The sequence below is a fragment of the Cynocephalus volans genome, chromosome X (genome assembly GCF_027409185.1).
Source record: "Cynocephalus volans isolate mCynVol1 chromosome X, mCynVol1.pri, whole genome shotgun sequence".
In the NCBI taxonomy this organism is placed as follows: Eukaryota; Metazoa; Chordata; class Mammalia; order Dermoptera; family Cynocephalidae; genus Cynocephalus; species Cynocephalus volans.
The window spans coordinates 68,711,090-68,725,275 of NC_084478.1; the positions used below are offsets into that span (position 1 = coordinate 68,711,090).

Below are 14,186 nucleotides of genomic sequence, written 5' to 3' on the forward strand. Positions count from 1 at the left end.
GCAATAAGGAAACCAAAAGATATAAAAGGCGTACAGATTGGAGTGGTTGAAACAGAACTTACTGTTTACAGATGATCTGTGTAGAAGTTTCCACAAAAACCTGATGAATTAACAAGGGGGTTTTGCAAGGTCACAGGATACAAGGTCAATATACAAATGACAACTGTTTACCTATATATATGGTCTGTGAACAATTAGAATTTGATGTTTTTTGGATTACCTTTTATAACAGCAACCCTACATATTAATTACTTAGGTATAAGCATATCAAATATGTACAGGATCTGTTTGTGGAAAACTACAAACATTAATGAAAGAAATCAAAGAACGTCTAAATAAAGGAGAGATATGTCATATATGTGGTCCGGAAGACTGGTAATTAAGATTTCAATTCCTTCCAGATTGATCTGTTACAGAAACATCAGAATCCCAAAATCGCAGCAATCGCTTTGTAGATATCGATATCGACTCAATTTTGTGTTGAAAAGCAATGGCACTAGAATAGGCAAAACAATTTCTGAAAAAAAAAAAGAGCAAAGTTGCAGGACTCATATGATCTGATCTCGAGATTTACTATAAAGCTGCAGTAATCAAGACAGTGTGGTGTGAGCAAATAGACCCAGAGTTCAAAGCAACAGAAGAGCAGGCCCAGTAACAAACCTGCACAAATATCACTCAACTGATCTTTGACAAAGGCACAAGCACAATTCAATGGCAAAAGGATAGATAGTCTTTTCAATAAAAGATGCTGGAATAATTTGGAGTCCATGTGCAAAAGAATTAACCTAGACCAAGACCTTACACTTTTACAAAAATTAACTCAAAATGGACTAAAGTTCTATAAGTTCAAAACACGTAACTTCTAGAAGAAAGCACTTGAGAAAATCAACATGTCTTTGTGTTTGCTGATGCGTTTTCAGACACAACACCTGAAGCACAATCCAAGAACAAATAAAGATAATTAGGATTTTCTTAAAATTTCAAAACAAAAAATGTGCTCTGTGAAAGACACTGTTCAGAAAAAGAAAGAAAGAAATTAAGAAAGAGAGAGAAGAGAGAGAGAGAGAGAGAGAGAACGAAAAAGAAAAACCAGGGACTGAAAGAAAATATTTGCAAAACACATGTTTTAAAAGACTTGTCTCCAAATATGGGAAGAACTGTTAACTAAGCGACCCTAAGTGAGTGCGAGTGCTTTGGAAAGTCTGGCGCGCCTCCACGTCCCCAGAGCCCAGGGCAGTCCCTGGCGCCCAGCAGGTGCCTTACTAGGATGGCTGAATTTCAGGCCAGCAAAGGCCGTTCTGATAGGGTCAGGGGACGGGTCTCTTTACATCACGTTCAACAAGTGGCCAATCCTGCCGGTGTGGACAAGGAGGCTGCTCCGTGACTGACTAGGAAACAGGGGCGGTGGGCACGTGCTTAGAAGGTTGCAGCCGCCATGAGCAGGGTGAGGAACCGAGCGGCTCTTTCGCCCGGGGATCCGCCCGCCGCCTGTGCAGCCATCGCGTTCGTGGACGCCAGCCGCGCGCGGTCCGAGTCGGCGTCGGGAGCCACGCGGCGGGCAGCGAGCGGGCAGCGGCCAAGAGGGGAAGGTCGTGGCAGAAGCGCTGGTGGCGGCGGTCTGGAGGCGGTCCCCAAGGATCCGCTTCCACCCGCCCAACCCCCACCACCCCGCGAACCCCCCAGCGCCCGCCGCGTCCGGCAGTGAGCTGTACCTGGGCGCGCAGCGGGAGCGTTGGGAGACGTTCGGGAAGCTGCGGGGCCTCAGCTGCGAGGGCGCCGCCAAGGTCCTGCTGGACACCTTCGAGTACCCGGGCCTGGTGCATCACACCGGAGGCTGCCACTACGGCGCGGTCCGCTTTGCTGCCTGGGCCCCTGCAGATCTGCGCGTCTTGGTTTGCTGCTGAAAGCTGTGCAAGAAGCGGCAGCACCACCACTTCCTGTCCCGGCCTCGCGCTTCACTCTCCTCCAGGGCGCCGAGAGCCTCGTCACCTATCGATCCAACACGCACCCGGTGCTGCACAGCTTCTGCAGTAGGTGCGGGGTGCAGAGTTTCCACGCCACTGTCTCTGAGCCCCGGGTGCACAGCGTCGCCCCACACTGCCTGGACGCGGGCACCGTGCACAGCGTGGTCATCGAGGAAGCCCGCGGTGGCGATTCAGGGGAGGAGGTCAACCAAGAAGCACAAGACCATCCAGAACATGTCCACCGACTGAGCCCCTGCCAGTCCCCTCCAGAAAAGGAGCAGTGACGGGGCCGCAAACACGCCCAAAACATGCCCGGGCGCCCCTCGAGGGAGCCACCACAGTCCTCCTAAACAAAAAATTATTGTGTGAAAGAAGTCCGTCTGCTTCTGGACTGGTCGACCTGTGGTGTCCATCCAGGCTTCCCTTCCAGTATTTTCCCTTCCCTCCCAGTATTTTTCAGGGGACTCACTTGTAATCCAGATCTCGAGCACACGAATCTGTGTACAATGATAATCTTGCAATCCAATGAGCAAGTAGCGTCTCCACTTTTCCAAGTCATCTTTTATGTCCAACACTCGGTTTTACTATTGTAAATACAGTTCTCACAAACCACTTGCAGGTTATTCCTGTGGACTGCACGTTTTGGGGGCTATGGGGAACAGGGTTGTTTTTGACAGCTGCGTCTGGTGCGTAGGACCGCTGTCTCCATACAGTTTGATGAACATTTATTAGGACGTTTTCCACCGGTGGTTGTGTGTGTGTTTTAGGTAGACACTCACATTTACACTACCTAGAGAAACGCGTTATTTTCAGCCACGTTGTTTGTTTAGTGTGTTTTCAGATAACGTTTTAAGATTCGTGAGTATTACATACCCCATTGCCCTTATTAGTCATACCAAGAATTTGGTATTTTGCTTGGTTTTGTTTTAGAAATTGTCTCTGGGCAGGGAGATGGGGAGACAGGAATGATAAAGACATCGGTGCACTGTTTGCCCTCTTTAATGTTATGAAATACCTCTCGTACATGGGTTAAGTATTCAGAAATTAGTAAATACTTAATAAATAGAAAAGCGTGTACTTCTATTCTGTATATCATAAAACTAGCATTAATTTATATGTAATTTGTTGATACCTGAAGTTTTTATTTAGCAATAGGTGATGCGTCTCATTTCATGTTCAGTGATACATATCAACGTTATCATCATTTCATGGCTTCATACAATTAAAAAAAAAAGACTCTTCTCTAACTTATTTTAAGAACTTCCTCTGACAGATGTTTAGCTTTGTTTTCAGCTTTTCATTATAGTAATAATACTTCAAAGGATCAAAGTACAAATAAATGTCCTCAGTGTTCTGTCACTTGGGTAAAAGGGCCTCTTTCCATTTGTCTTTTTCTTGCTGTCTGTCTCTGCTGTGTACATGTTTCGTTGGCTGTGCATACAATATTCATTGAGATGTTTAATGTGGTTCACCTGTTCAACAAATTGAAAACATCAGTTAAGTAGGTTTCTGTATTAGTCTGTTTCTGTTGTTTACAACAGAAATACCCGAAACAGTAATTTGGAAAGAAACAATATTTATTGCTAACAGTTTCAGAGGCTGGGAAGCCCACAGTCCAGGGGGTACATCTGGTGAGCGCCTTGTGGTGGTGACTACAGAGAGGCAGGGTGTCACATGGTGAGAACTGCAGAAACACGAGAGAGCTAATTCTTCACTCGCTCTCCTTTTAAAGCCATCAGAACCACACCCATTACTCCACGGATGGATCAGTCCATTCACCAGGACCCAGTTCTCACAATCTAATCACCTCCTAAAGGCCTCAGTTTTCAATTACCATAATATGATTTCCCACCCTCTTATCACTGTCACAGTGGGGATTAAGTTTCAATAAGCTTTGGGAGGACATTCAATCCACAGCAGTATGTGTTTCCGCGTATGCAAGAAATAACACGGCTTTGCATTCACACAGAAAAGCAACCACCCTCAATCCCTACCTTCAGTTTCCATATACCCTGGCCCCTAAATAGAGGAAGGAGATTTACTACCTGGTTTCTCTAACATGTCCCTTTGCTCTCCAAGATTCCTCCTTTGTTCTTTGGAATAGCTTGCCACCATCCTTCACCACCTAAGGGTTGACTTGCGATAGAACAGGGAGAGAGGGAGAGAGGGAGAGAGAACACGAACATGAATATACACTCCAGATGATTCAGTCATATCCATGTTCAGAAAGTACCAAATTACACTTGAGAGTTACACCCATATGACATTTTATTGCATGGATTGGGATACAGAGCGAGAGAGAGAGAATGAAAATGGCTCAAGACTTCATTCTTCTACCACGTGAGTGTTTTTCTGTACAAAGAAATGTGTGTGTATATAATTTTTCTCTTTTTCTGGGTGACTTTTCTCTCAAAGCAAATATTCATGATTTTCTGCTTCTCTATGCCATGTGCAAACTATTCATGAGTTTGTTTGGTTAAAAACCCATTTTCAAGAGCTTCAGACAGCGTTTACAACTTGGCATAAAATTTAAGAGTCCTGGGCTGGTTTTCAAGTGTGGGAGTGCAGGCAGGGGACTGTAGTGCTGGGAAGAAGGATGTGAGAGGGGCAAACCTGAGGCTGGCCATGCTGTTGGGACAGGGCATGGCCTCTTGGTGTCTGAGGATGGAGAATTCCAGAGCAGGAGAAGCAATGAGCAGCTTTGACCCAGTCAGGAATGCTGGGAAAAAGAAGAGGAGTTTAAGAAAGTCTTTGGGGGTTTTACCACTGTCAATGTTTTTTCCCCCGTCTCCAAAGAAGGTCTTTTTTCTGTCACACGCAAATATATATTACACTTTAAAATTGCGTCTGTTTGCCCACGCACCACCAGTCATCGTGGACACTGACAGTGGTCTGTGTGCCATGCTTTAGGCATCTCTTACTTCAAGGAAAGAGCAAGGGCTTGACATTTGGGCCTGGGATGAAATCCCAACTTTTCCACCTACTATTGTCTGGCTTTGTAAAATCTGTAAAAACGCACCCTTGCCTTCATTGTGAGGATGAAATGAGGTCACGCGGCACAGTGACTGACACCCAGCAGGCACTCAATAAGAATTTGCTGTGATTATTGCTCTTATCAGATCAGGACATCAATAAACAGAACCAATGGTCATGACTGTACTCACTTCTAGGATTTAGACACTTTCACGGCCATCCTCATAGGGTTCATTTTTGAGGCACTTAATGCAAGAGTCAGAGCAATCCAGTGACGAGGTAGAAAGGATAATAGGCCACAAGTCTGCAGGATGCTGCATGCTCGTTCTCTTCTTACTGGATTCGTCAGACAATATCCATTGTTTCTTTTTTGTGCACCCAGACATGCATCTCTCCTCACTCATCCAAGCCCCTAATGGGGGAATCACCCCTGGTGAAATCTCATCCTACCCCATCTCATACTCTATTCTCTCTCCAGCTTTACTCCATGTTAAGCCTCTCGGGTGCCCAGCACTGTTCTCCATGCTAAGATAGACAGGGAACAAAACACAGTCTCTAGGCCCCTATCTCTTCCATCTAGGGAATGAGAGAGACAACTGTCAACCTGCAACACAGAGTGACTAGGGAAAGAACAGGGTATTGCGAGAGCACAGACAAGAGCTCCTATTCTTGGACCAGTTAATAAACCTCTCTGAGCCTCAGTTTCAGTGACATCATCTTTAAAATGGTTGTGATAGTAGTACTCATCTCCTAATCTTGTACTCTCTCCAGGATGAGATACGCAGGAACCTAAGGGGCCAGTCATGTTCTGGGAGAAACCTTTAATTCTGTGCCCTGTGTTAGTCACATGTTAGCATGGAAGGGAAGCGTTTTAGGACCCTTGGCATCCTAGTCCACCCTGGGATCGTGGGTACAAAAATAGGGGGTGGGGGCAGGATTGGTGCCATTTCCATCCTTTCCTGTAGAGGATTCATAAAGCAAATGCACTTCACAGGGCCTGGTTTTCCAAAGCCTTGCAGTTTCAAATATTGACCTTGCAAAGGACAGGAAATTTTCCCCAGGGTATTGAATCTCTGTTGCAAGATAAGAATTGTAACACAGCAAGGTTGCTGGCTCAAAGACAGACAAGTTACTGATTGATATGTAAAGATCTTGGGAAACTGTGGTAAGAAGAGAATGTTTGCTAAAATCAAGCCTTTGTTGCAAATTGCATTACAGAAGGTCACCTTGCTTGACTTACTGAATGTTACCAGCTTCTATTGTTAAACTTGTTAAACTGCACTTAACAAAACTCCACCTGGGTCTCTTCCTGTAACTTCTTGGTCTGGAGAATAAATGCAGGAAAAGAACCCAATTTGTGGTTAATTTCCCAGATGGAAGGATGCCTCAAGCATGAGGGTCCTGGGATATTAACCCCTTTCTGGGGCTTCTCACTGCTCAAAAGAGATGGGCTTTGAGTAATCTTTGGCGGCTCTGTCACCCAGGGGAAAAAGGGTGACAAATCCGTGGGAGGCAAAGCATCACTTTCCTCTATATCCTCACATCTACTGAAAGGGCTTCTTTGATTTATTAGGTCCTCTGTGCTATGAGGACTTATAATTATAGATTGTAAGTCATTAAAATTATTCCTTACAGGTCATATACCATGTCTATCTATCTTTCTATCTATCTATCTATCTATCTATCTATCTATCTATCTATCTATCTATCTATCTATCTATCTGTCTATCTATCATCTTCCTACCTGTATATATACTACAGAAGGTGGTACCAGCAGTAGCATATCACCCTCCAGTGGGTATTATAATTAATGACACATTATTGGATGATTTTACTGCAACACTTGAGAAATTCAAAGGGGATGGGTGATGCTTGCTTCCTCAGAGTCTCTGGCAAAGAACCCTAGTAGTCAGGATGTTTTCCTGTACAATAAGCATTCCAGGAATCACAACCAGAAATAATAGTGTCAAGCAGGAAAAGAGGAACTGTCACTTTCTGTGTGTCTCTTTTTATGAAATGAGAAATCTTTCATAAAATCATTGCTCCTAAGTTCTATTTTCAGTTTTCTTTTTCCTAGCTAAACAAAATCTTAGGGTATTTAGTATATTAAGAAAAGAACCTTGATCAGTAAATTTCAAGTCTTCGGTCATGTCTGTTCATCCAGCTTTGACTGTGACATATGAATAGGAAATTGATGTGAATGCATTATTTCTAACTGCTTTATGTCTCCATCCTATGAACTGGGTCCTCCAGCTGTCATAGTGCCTTTCCTCACATTAGAATGCCCGGTACTGAAATAGGCTCTGGGATATAGAAATGAGCAGGGCATACCTGGTCTCAGTCCTTGTGGAGCTCACAGTGTGCTTGGGGAGACTGACAACAAATCTAGAAACAACAACAAACTGTTGTAGGTGCTCACAGTGATTGGGGAATTCAAGATGCCCTGACAATATATGTCAAGATATACAGCAAGGTGTATATTTTCAAAGAAAAAGACAGGTCATCTGAGACATAACAAATGAATAGACATGGGCCAGGTGAATAGCAGAAGTAGAATTTTCCAGAGAGTGGGAATAACATACATGAGGTCTTAGAAGACAGAGAGAGTGTGATACACTAAGGAACAGACTTCTATCCTGGCCCCAATATCAGATCATTAATTGTATTCGTTTAATTGCTGTTTTCTGTGGGATTTTTGAGAGCGAGTACTGTACCCAATTCTTCCTGAATCTCAAGTGCCCAGTACAGCATCTGACATATCGTTACTCGATAGATATCTATGTGTGCATAAACTAAGAGCGCCCGTTCTATGTGCCAGGCATTGAAGTAAAAGTGCCATTGTCTTTTTATAACATTCACTCTTACACTTATTCAGAAAGTACGTATATTAAAATATAGCTATTTCCTGCCAATGATAAGAAATTCAGAAAAATGTATTTACCATTTGAGTGAAAGGTGTGGGAAAACAACTAACCAGTGTTTTTGAAAATTCTTGAACATTCGAACATTCACTGTATGTACACACTGCTATGTCCATGCATTAACGTGTTTAAAAATGAATAAAGTTAGTTAAATTTACTGTATTTGTATGCTTAAATATCTATTTATGTGTATACATGTACTAATGTATATCCTTGGATACACATTGAATATGCATCGAAGTTTGTAAATAATTTAATTCTAAGTAAACATTCGATGTACATTCTCACACACATGTACCTACAGAAATGGCCTATCCTGTCTTCCCTGTCATCACCTCCACCTTCCTCCTCCATTTACTTCCCAGTTCCTGTTTCAAGGCCTTATGAACCATTTTCTCTAACTGTCCCTTCTGATGTCACCTGCACTGCCCACGGTCAGCAACCACTGGTGAGAGCTGGGAGGCCACAATATTTGGTGTGTGTTGTGGGGGGCGGTGAGGGTATCGGCCAGTTATATGTTGGTATATACTTAACAAGTATCTCTCAAAGTGTAATTCTGACGTAAATTTTGTTTTTAAACCTGTTTATTTTAACAAGTAAGAGGAAACTCAAACAATGAAGATGCTTATCAGAACCTCACTAATTTGTCAATGACTTCCGTGACTTCTTTGCCAAATTGGACAGTAGTTTTCAAATACAAAAAGAATAGTTCTTCAGTTTTGTATGTAATTCTATTGGGAATGTCACTGCCTACAAACACAAAACACACTTAAGTTTAATCTGCATTTAATCATGCAGACTTTTTATGCCACTTCCTTAATTTTAGATAATCAATATAACAATAAATCAAGCCCTGATTTCCTGATCTCCGTGATGTGGTATAAGTACCCCCACGATGGCCTATTTCAACCTACCGATGTGAAGTCACTGAATACATACCTGAGCAGAAATGTGCAGTAGCATACCATTCCATAACACTTCCACAATACAGATACAAAAATGTAAATAACTTCAAGAACACAGCTAATAGTAAAATGTAATAAAATAATTAGAAAACAATTAGTTTTGAATATTTGTCGCTAATATAATTTAATTATAAGTTCATGTAACTTATTTTTTAATTATCAGCTCTAGCAAGTCGGTATGAGCTGCCTGCAGCACACTGCTGATCTTGACCCCTTCTCTCCCTCTTCTTCTCTGTAATCCTGAGACAGAACTGAACAATCCATTGCAAAGAGGACCCCACCTTCTACACTCATCCTCCAGCTGATCTCCAGGACTCAATTAAGGACCCAGTTTTCCTAACATTACCTTTCCTTGAAACCTCAAGTCCCTTGTCCTAAACTTAAAGCCCTTAGTTTTCAGGAATCCCTGGCTCTGGCCGGTCACCCTCATCTTTGGGTGTGTTGTACTAGTGCAGAAACTCTAATATGCTTAGTGAGCTGTTCTTCTCTACCATCTTAACCCTTTTCTTCACAAGAGCAGTTCCTTACTTCATGTCAAAAGAATGTTAAAAGAGCACGTGGTAATATCCTATTGCCTGGATTTAAATGGGAGAAGAGAGAGGGAAAGAAAGAGGAAAAGGGAGAGAGGAAGGGGGTGGAGGGAGGGAGGAAGGGAGGGAGGGAGAGAGAGACAGAGAGAGAGAGAGAGAGAGACTAGAAGTAGGCTGGATGTTTGGTACTATTCCTGCATCCTGTTACTTCAGTATTTCTGGATTTGAAATTTTTTTGTATGCAAATTGTCTTAGTCTGTTTGTGTTGCTATAACAAAATACTGGGTACTGGGTGATTTATAAAGAAAATGAAATTTATTGCTTACAGTTTCTGAGGCTGGGAAGTCCAAAGCCCAATCTGGTGGTGGTGACAGTGACCCAGGGGTCTCACATTGCAAGATGCTGGAAGCAGAGAGAGCAAGAGAGAGACAGACTCTCCTCTTCTTTTAAAGCCCTTAGAACCACGTCCTTGACCACCATTTTTAATCCATTCACTACTGCATGGTTCTACAATCCAAACACCTCTTCAAGGCTCCACCGTTCAATTACCATAATAGCATTTCCCACCCTCTTAACAGTCACAGTGGGGGCTAAGTTTCTAATACATAAGACTTGGGGGACACAATTCAAACTTCATGGAGTTTTGGGGGGACATAATTCAATCCACTACGCAAATCTTTCTTTTTTTCTGGGAAAGAACTGTACTTTAAATAAAAACTTGTGTAACTGAGGACTAAGACAGATTATACATGTGAAACTCCTGGAAAAGTAGTCCTTAGTGTGTCTTAAGTACAGGAATCAGAGTGCCTGTGTTTGAAAATTGACCCCTTCCTTTAATGGCTGTGTGTTTCTAGGCAAGTTCATTAGCCTCATAGTCTTAGTGTTTTTTGTTCTTTTTTTTAAACACGTAAATTGGGCATCATATCAGTACCTACCTCATAACGTTGTTCTAAGGATTGAAATGGGTGTTGAAACATAGTTAGTTCTCAGAAATACACTTCTCATCCTAATGATGATATTTCTGATCCCAGTGGCTAACACCTTATCAATATACTTTGTTGTGAGACTGCATTTCCTGGGATTAGCTCGGCGATTATATTGTTAGATGAATATTTCATCTTCTTCTAAGGATTCTGGTTTGTCCTGTCTGTATGGATCAGGCTGCATTGCATTTAATTATTTCCCACTCCAGTTTTCTGACCATAAAACTGTAGATGGGTCATAAGGCCTAACCTGTATTCATAGCACTGTGCTAATCCCTGATGCTCACACAATGCAGAGGACTAGTAATATTGTGGTTCTACTATGTACAGCAATCATTTCTCATCTTTCTATTAACCCTGAGAGGTAGGTTTTATTACTTCTAATTTGCACAAGTAAACAAGCTCAGAGGAGTGCAGGGTCATCTCCAGAGTCCAAAAACCAGTAAGTGGCAATCAAGTGTGTTTATAAATCTAGAACCAATACCCTTCCTTCATCGTTATCCAAACTGTCTTCAGTACTACTCGTGGACAAGATCAATATGCACTGTCTTCCCAATAGGACCATTGAAGGCAGAGAACATGATTTAGCATTCTCTTGTGCCCCTGGTACTTGATGTAAGCCCATAGTAAGTATGCATGAAATACCTAGTTTATGGGGACTCAGTTTGTATTTCACATAATTTGATAAGGCTGAATCTGTAATGACATTACACCTACAGAAAGAATATGTCAGTTGAAAGTACTCCGCACTAAGGTATTTTTCTGTTCTCAGAAGCTGTATGAGTTGGTAAAAAAGACTTGAAGCAGTAAATATTTAATCAGGCATTTGTTCCAAAAACTCAAGGATCTTTAAACTGTTTTACTTGCATAATCTTGTATTTAATTCAGAAATATCACTTGCCATTAATTACATGAATAAGATAAATAAGGCAGGATATTGTTTTTACATTCATTTACTTAATTCATTTGCAATGTGGTAAGAACTTATCTTGTTATGATAATTACTCTTTGAATAGCATTGTTAAATGAATGTCATCATGCATTGGTTTATTTTGTCTCTTTGAACTAGAATATAAACTTCCATAGAGAATGGACAGTGTCAGTTTTCTTCACCTCTGAATCCCATCACCTAGAAGGGTGCCTACTCATATTAAATGAAAGATAAGTACTTATTGCATGAATCATATGATCTAGGAGCCAGCCTTGGACACAAGGTCCATCTGGAACAGGGCTCCTTTCTGAATTTTGAGTAGCATGGAAAATGGCCAAGTTAAGCTGCAGGAAGTCCCAGAGTCTAGTAAAGCCAATACACCCAAAACTGCAGGCTTCTGGATTCAGGCAGACCTGGGATGGAATTCTGCTTCTTTCACTTGCAAGTTGTGTGACATCAGGATTGGTTTAGAACCTGTCTTAGCCTGCGACCTCCTCTGTATGGTTGTTGTATAAAATTCACAAATGCTCTTATTCATTTATTCGAGAAGCATTTATTGAATGTCCTCCATGTGCCTGGCACTGCTGTGGGAGCTGGGAACACAAAGAAAAATAAACCGGAATGTATACATTTTCTGGCCTCTGGAAGCTCACAGTTCAGTGGATGAAGCAGACAAGTTACCACTGTTTACAGCACAGTGGGATTGGGGCTCTCATAGGCATTTTGTAGCTTGCCAGTGGCAGATGGAATAAGAGAAGTTGCTGCTGTTCACCTTCTTTCAGTCTTTCTACCAGTAAAGACTTACGCCTTTCAAAGGTCTGTATCCTGCCTCTTGAATTGTCTGTGGATAAAACTTAACATGGCAGGGAGAGTGAGGTATTGTTTTTGGCTCAGTTCTATCCAAGTGTAGCTCAAAACCTCAAATGGAAACAGTCATGGCAAAGGTCAATGGAGCAAAAGATGCCTTCCTCTGTGGAGATTCTCGTGAACATTGGCATATGAGCAGTTTCCACAGACCTCTAGGATGCAAGAAAGGACTTTCCAAATAAGCACCGTTGCTTTGCAGCAGAAGCAGCTGAGTCTCGGTTCACCTCTGCACAAGAGAAATTGAAAGACTCCCGCAGTGGGTAGTCAGTCAGTTCAGGGAGACCCTCCCAAGGAACAGCGAGACCACGGCTTCGGATGCAAAAACAAGAGGTTTATTGAACACACAGGTACCCGGGCGACTCAGTCTTTCGAAAGACTGGCGCGCCGAGTAGAGCTCCTGGGTCCTTTTTATAGCAAAAAGCGCGGGTACAGAAGCGAGAAGCAAGGTAATTGGTTAGTTTAAATCAAGCCAGGGGTGAACTTCGGTCAAGTGGGAGTCCTTGAAACAGCTGAGGGGCACTCTTGAAACTTTAACTGACTTGTCTATTTCTGGGAACTATCCGCCCTTTGCCTCGGGCCGGGGCCCAGGTGCATAACCACAGATATCCTGTTTGACTCTGTTCCCCTTGTTTCTTAACTTGACTTTTTGGCTGTATTTTCCCTATACCCTTGTAAAAAGCACTTCCTTCATTCCCCCATTTCTCTTGTGGATCGCTCTAATCTTAGAGCGGAATTAAAAGCTATCTTCGCCATTTAAGGTTTGGTATTTTTGCCTAAGGACCAGAATCTTAACTGCACTTACCCTATCATTGATGAATTGGACTAGTCTATTGATGACGTAGGGCCCAAGGGTGAACAACAGAAGGAGGAGTAATAGGGGCCCGGCGATGGTTGACAGTAGGGTAGTGAACCAAGGGGAGCTATTGAACCAACCTTCAAACCAGTTTTGATCTTTTTGGCGCTCTAACTGTCTTTTATCTAGTCTTTGTTTGAGTTTGGCCATGGTGTCTCGTATCACACCTGAATGGTCTACATAAAAACAGCACTCCTCTCTGAGGGCCGCGCAGAGGCCTCCCTCTCTTAAAAACAGTAAGTCAAGGCCTCGCCTATTTTGGAGTACTACCTCAGATAGAGAAGTCAATGAGTCCTCTAACTTGCTGACTGAATCCTGGAGGGCCCGGAGGTCAGTGTCCATGGCAGTCTGGAGCTCGGTTAGGCCCCGCTGGAGGTCTATAGGTCCTTTAATCAGAGCAGCCGAGCCGGTACCTATACCTGCCACAATTCCCAGTAGGACAGCTAGGGTAAGTGTGAGAGGTTCTCTCTTAAACCTGGGATGAGGGTTGTCATAGGCCTGCAACAAAGTTTCTTCAGGATGGTAATAGATGCGAGGAATCAGCTGAACCTGGACACAGAAATCCTTAGACTGATTAAAAACTGAGAGGGAAACGCAAGGGGTGAGACCGGTGCTGCAAGCCCACCAGCTATGGTTGGAGGGGAGAAGGTACTGATGGTCCCCGGAGGAATTGATGGATAGGGTCTGGTTGCAAAGATGTTGATGGGTAGAAGGTATTGTTCCTATACATAACCCTTGTCCTGTGACCTCTGTGAGAGTAAGCTTTCCCTGGGTCCCCCAACGGCAACTCTCGGCGCTGGTATAATTGGCCTCTCCCAAAAAGGCTATTCCTTCATAGTAGGGGGGGCTTATGGCCAGACAGAGCCAGCAATGCTCTGTGGCGTTCGGGTTGGTGGCATTTAGAGCTAGGAAGGCCCCCTGTACAAGACCAAAGAGCCTGTCACCCGTGGTGGGGGGTAGAGTGCCTGGTGATAGGAGGCTCTGTGTAGCAGTGCTCCTTTGTGCCGCGGGGGGTTGCCTGCTAGTCATTGGGAACAGCTTGTTGCTAGGAGGTCCCTGTTCTGCAAGGACGGGGTCGGGGCCCACTGCCACAGTTGGCATATTGGTGATCTCTAGGCGAATGGTAAACTGTACACCTGGATCGTTTCCCGTCAAATAGAACCTTAGTCCCCAGGTTCTTCCTTGTGCCCAATCTCTGG

At 43.2% G+C, this 14,186-nt stretch overlaps 1 pseudogene; it reads left to right on the top strand.

Moving 5' to 3' along the window:
• The first annotated feature begins 1,435 nt into the window (after positions 1–1,435).
• LOC134368033 (centromere protein V-like protein 1) lies at positions 1,436–2,248 on the top strand (annotated as a pseudogene).
• Positions 2,249–14,186: the final 11,938 nt, after the last annotated feature.